Below are 6,061 nucleotides of genomic sequence, written 5' to 3' on the forward strand. Positions count from 1 at the left end.
GGACTATAGGCCGTAAGAAAAGAATTTATATATATAAATATAATTAAAGAAATAATTATTATAATATATTAATATTCTTCGAGTTCAAATGAGAAATTAGAACTTCTTCTAAGAATTCAACTAAATTTAACAAGGTAATTTCTAAATTATTAATTATTTAAGTATTAATTTCAAATTAATAACTTGTAAAATTATGGAACTCGAATTCATAATTAGATGAGATTGTTAGTATTAAATTTATAAGGAAATATTAAATTTGTAAATCATTTCTTTTCATTGTTAAATAAATTTGGCTTTACTTAAAATAGTTGTTTATACATATATTTCATAATCGAAAAATTTCATTAATTAACTTGAAATTAAATAAAATATTATATTTAACAGTCACTCTTATAGCTCCATCCCAGTTATTTCACTAGGTGAAGGCTAAAAGGGAGCAATGTAATTATACAATTTAAGTACTATGTTTTGACGTAACATCTGTAATTCCAACATGGGCTGGATCCCACGCTACTACAATCTCGCTTTGTTCCGATAGTTTTAAAAGTTTCTGCTGGCAATCCTGTACTTCTTTTACGTCTCTATAGGGGTTCATCAGAGCATGTATTGATGACAACGAATCAGTGCATATAACTGCTCTTTCAAATCGGTTAGTTAAGATGACATCCACACATATTGAGATGGCTGTTATTTCGCATGAGGACACTGAAAACTCTGCCGGGAGTTTGAATTTTAAAATTGTTTCGTTATAGCAGACTGAACATCCCCGGAGGTTATTAAGCGCAGCGCCGTCAGTGAAGTGCTTCGTGTGAGACGTATATTTGTTGATCATTTCGAGGAAAAGTTGCTTGTATATTATTGCAGAGGTGTCGTTTTTGTCTCTGGTTTCTGTCTTAATCGTAAGGTCAAAATTGTTTAGTCTTGGAGTCCATGGGGGGACAGGGTTAACGGCTGGAGCTTGGCATATGATGGGTTCAAGTTCAGAGTTTCTGAAATAGGAGTTTATCAGTGAGGTGTATGATTTGTTTTTATTATTGTTATTATTATTTTCTTGGTTATGGAGGTTTAGCAGGATTTCAACAGTTGATGGCTTGAAATTAAGGCTTAGTTGTATTCTTCGTAAGCTTAAAGGTGTTTCGTATGTTGTGTTTCGCTTAAAGATCGTATTATGGAGAGTTTTTGATGGCATTTCCGTTTCAGGAGGTTGATATGTATGTTCCATCGAAGCTTACTATCGAAGTACACGCCAAGAAGTCTGAGGTGATCAGATTGTCGGAGGGCAACGTTGTTAAGGTGGAGGTTGGGACGAGGAGCTTGCTTCTTTTTATTCGAGAAGACCATGCATTCTGTTTTATTCTCAGCTAACTGGAATCCTGTATAGTTACACCATTGGGATATATATTGTTTAGGGCTTCCTGTAGTAGATCACATATATTATTCATTTGTGTACCGGAGCAGTATATGACCAGGTCATCGGCGTACAGCAGTCCTTTAACGGGCGTGGGGATACAATTTATAGTGTCGTTTATGGCGATTAGGAATAGGGTCACACTGATGACTGAACCTTGAGGTACACCATTGACTAATTCTTTTTTTGAAGAGAAGACATCATTAATTTTGACTTGTACGAACCTATGTCTTAAGAAGTTCTGGATGTATTCAATGATGTTGCCTTTGAAGCCGAGGTGGATCAAGATTTTAACTATCCGGTGCCTCCAGACCATGTCATATGCTTTTTGTATTTCAAGTGTAACAGCGACGATTTGAAGATGTTTGTCTAGAGCATCCCTTATATGTTCATTAAATTGGATCAGCGAGTGGAGTGTTGAATGAAATTTACGAAAGCCGTTTTGCGCGGGAGAGAACCATTTTGCTTCATCGAGAGTCCAGACAAGTCTTTTGTTTATTATTTTTTCAAGGATTTTGCCAAGGTTGCAGGTTAATGAAATCGGTCGATAGTTTGTTGGGTTCAAGTGGTCTTTGCCTGGTTTCGGAATAGGGATAACTGAAGCGGTTTTCCAGATATCGGGGAATACGTTGGTAGACCAGATTATGTTGTATAGGCTCAGTAGATATTGCTTGCTCGGTTTGGTGAGGTGTTTTATCATGACAACTGGAAGATTGTCTGGTCCGGGGCTGGAGTTTTTGCATGAAGAGAGGACTTCTATTTCTGTCATTGTTAGTAGGTTATTGATTTGGGACAGGTGGTTAGTTTGGTCATTTAGTTTATTTTGATTAAGCATGTAAGGAGGGTTTGGCGTTGAATCAGATTCATTTAATCTTTTATAGCCTAGGAATGGTATAGAGAAGTTGTCGTCACTAGAGTTGAATGCGAATGTATCTGCGAGAAGTTCAGTTTTTTCTTCGGGCGAGGTATATGCTTTATCTCTTGTATCAAATAATGTTGGGATTGCATGGAAAGATCAGGATTTGTCGATACTTTTAATTTTTTTCCATATACGGTCAGTTGGCGTGTGATTGTTAATTGATGACACAAAATGTTGCCAAGAGGTTTTCCTGGATTTTTTGAGTTCTCTTCTGGCAATCGCTCTTAGTCTTTTAAATTCGGTTTTGATATTTGTGTCATCTTTGTTTTTTTGGAGTTTGTTATATGCATTTTTTTTATTATTGATGGCGTTTTTTGCTTTTTCTGAGCACCATTTATAAGATTTCTTCTTTGGATTCGGTGACGTTTTGGGTATGCTTTCTTTAGCTGCAGCCAGGATTGCTTGAGCAAAGTCGTTAACTGCTGTATTGATATCAGGATAGGTACAATCGGGTGGATCTAGTTGCTTTATATTATCCTCCGAGAGCTTAGAGAAATTCGCCCAATCCGCTTTATGAAGGATCCATTTTGGCTGTCTTGAGGTGTTGTTATTGACATTTTCGGTTTTAAGTAGTATGTGAATTGGATAATGGTCACTGTCATAGGGGTCATCGTCTACATACCAGGAGATGTCATCGGTAAGGCATGGGCTAGAGAAGGTCAAGTCGATGCTACTCATTGTACCAGATGCAATGCAGTAGTGGGTGGGATCTCCAGAGTTTAATAAGTTTAGGTTGTAGTGGTCGCTCCATTCTTCAATTATTTTTCCTCTGTGTGTGTCCATTTTTGTTGAGCCCCAGATCGGGTTATGGCTATTGAAATCGCCCATAATAATAGTTGGTCGAAAGATTTGATCCGTTATTGTATATAGGTTCTGAGAGGATAGTCCGTGGCTATTAGGAATGTATGTGTTACAAACGGTAATTGTTTAAGGATAGCGTATGGTAACAGCTACAAGTTCAATGATACAGTTGTTAATTTGGGTCTGTACGGCATGAATATTTAATTTTATGTATATAGCTACACCACCACTAGCGTGTGTAGTGTTAGTTCTATTCTTATTAAAGCATTTATATCCCCTTAATTGTGTGTAGTTGTTGCCTTTAAAATTAGTTTCTTGTAGACAGATGACGTCAGGCTTATTTTTTTCTATTAATAGTTTCAAATATTCATATTTTGCAGAGAAACCGTCGAGGTTCCATTGTAAGGTGTGCATATCAGTTTATAAATATATAAATATATATGTGTTGGTTTTTTTTTTTTTTTTTTTTTTTTATATTTTGTTATGCGGTTTGAGACCCTGTGTCTGTCTCAATGTCTAATAGACAGAGGGTCTCTGACCCTGTCACAGACACATGCCACTGAGCCAAGTGACATGTCACAGTCGATCTCAAATTCTGTTTGAATCTTATTTCTTAGTCTAGTGAATTTTGATTTCATCCCCCGTGAGTTGAGGAAAGGGTAAAGAGAGGTCAACATGTTTATTGTTTGTATTGGCTCGATCTTGAATTCCTCAACTATTTTTTTAATTACTTTCTGGTTTTTGGCTCTGTCGTAAAGGTTTTGGAGTTGGTTAAAATTGCATGAATATTTGGTTGGATTTGTGTTCATTTCGCGTTGTACTGACTCTGGTAATTTTAAGGGGTCAATAAGCTGTTCTTCAACATCTTCCTCTTTTTTCTTTTTAAGGGCCATTTTATCTTTGTGAACCGTTGTCAATTTACTAGGGTCGGTTGAGACTGAAGCTGTGGAAGGCAGAGAGTAGTCATATGGTTTTTTGAAACTAGGAATCATTGGTAGTGGGAATTGTTTATCTACAAGAGTGCGTGTGTTAGGAGGATATATGCTACTAATGCGTTGCTGTGACTGGGTAGATTGGTTTGACTGCTTGTCTGTTTTGAAGTTTACTATCCGGGTGATTATTTTGTTCGTGGGGCAATCCTTAGCCAAATGACCTTCCGTATGGCATATAAAACACGCTGGTGAGTTAGTAGTGGGGTAGATATTGTATGTACTCTCGTCGAAACGGACTTGAAGAATTTCTGGTAGCTTAATGACATCATCAGCTTTAATATACACCTGCCTGCGGAAACTCATGATGTGAGCAAAGCCCGGTTCATTCAGTCCAATACGTAGGAAAGAGAGGGAGGACGTAGTTTCAATATTGAGTTTGTGTAATTCGTCAAGAATGTAGCTATGAGGAATTATCGGTGGAACATTTGAAAGTATGATACGTTTGTGTTGGTTTACAAGTGGTCTTATATTTAACGTTTTTAATCCGATTTGTACGGTTTTGTGTATGTCAACTAATTCTTTGACTAGGTCATTCGTGGCAAGGTAGATACAAACGCGATTATTTGAGATTTTTTATGCAAACCTGATGTTTTCTGGAGCAGTCTTTTGTGCGATGGCCTCGATGTAGTCCTTGACTGAATAATCGGCGACAGATTCGATCAGGATGGCGTTTTCTTTAGTGGGGAAGAACTCGCTTTTCGTAGCTTGAGAGTAATCGGTAGGTTGAGGTGCCATTTTTGGAAGCTCTCTGTAGTCAGAGAGGGCCAACTTCCTGGAGCAAGAGATTGGTACCTGGCGATGAATACACCACCAGTGGGTTTTCACTGTTTTATTTACTTATAACGATGTAGCAACTAAGTGCGTAATTAGGTTGATTACGCTTACACTGTATACATACTCGACTATACTCGTAAACCGAAGCGTACTGGTTGACGACTTATTCACGAATGAAGAATATCTTATTTTTTACGTTTTGCATCTTTTTACATTTTAAATCATAATGAAATATTTCTTTTTCTTAATTTTACTAAAGATATAAAGCTAAAATTTTAACAATTATGTCCATTTAGCTTTTTGAATTGTTGACATTTAACTAAAAACTTTTGGAAAATTAATTATTTTAAGGTATTAAGATCGTTCATTAAATAACGAAAAATTAAATTATCTGTCTAATTATTGTTAAAGACAATTTATTTGAATTAAGATATTTTATTTATTAAAAACTAATTTTTAAGGCTATTTAAATTGCGCCTTTAATTTAATTTATAAAAATATATTCACCGAATAATGATTTTATTATTAAAATGAACGGTTTCAATTTCTGCAATTAAAAAAAAAAAAAGTTATATTAGTCCGTGTAGAAATGTAGTAATGTAACTAACGGTAGCTTGATTAAAAATCAATTATAATTTCTTATTAATAATTTAATAATTTTTTGTTTAATATAATTTTCATAATTATAAATTTTCATCGTAATTTACTTTTTAATTTTTTGAATAATCAATTCTATCCGTCGTGCATCATGAATCGTGTAAAATTAATGATTTAATTAAAAACTAATGAAAATTATTTAATTTTGATCAATTTAAACACAAAAATACTTTATTAATATCCGTCAACGATCATATCATACTGAATCAAAACACCAGCTCTCGTCCGATCACTGAAGTTAAGCAGCATTGAGCGTGGTTAGTACTTGGATGGGTGACCGCTTGGGAATACCACGTGTTGTTGTCATTTTTTTTTTTTTTTTTTTTTTTTATCTTATTCATTATAAATCAAATCATTTATTGAACCTTGATATTTGAGCAACTGTTTTTAGAATGAAAAATTAAAAAATGTACGTTTTTAAATGAAGTGCAGAACTCATAATCTCTATTTAATTTAACTATACGATTTCTGGACAAATTATATTTTAATTCGTTAAATTCTGTAAGTAAT

At 34.8% G+C, this 6,061-nt stretch overlaps 1 pseudogene; it reads left to right on the forward strand.

Annotated features, from left to right (window-relative positions):
* Nucleotides 1-5,734: 5,734 nt before the first annotated feature.
* LOC141526591 (5S ribosomal RNA) lies at nucleotides 5,735-5,857 on the forward strand (annotated as a pseudogene).
* Nucleotides 5,858-6,061: the final 204 nt, after the last annotated feature.

Source organism: Cotesia typhae, unplaced genomic scaffold (assembly GCF_013202065.1).
Source record: "Cotesia typhae breed Kobodo isofemale line unplaced genomic scaffold, CoteBio_Ctyphae contig_35, whole genome shotgun sequence".
NCBI classification, from domain to species: domain Eukaryota; kingdom Metazoa; phylum Arthropoda; class Insecta; order Hymenoptera; family Braconidae; genus Cotesia; species Cotesia typhae.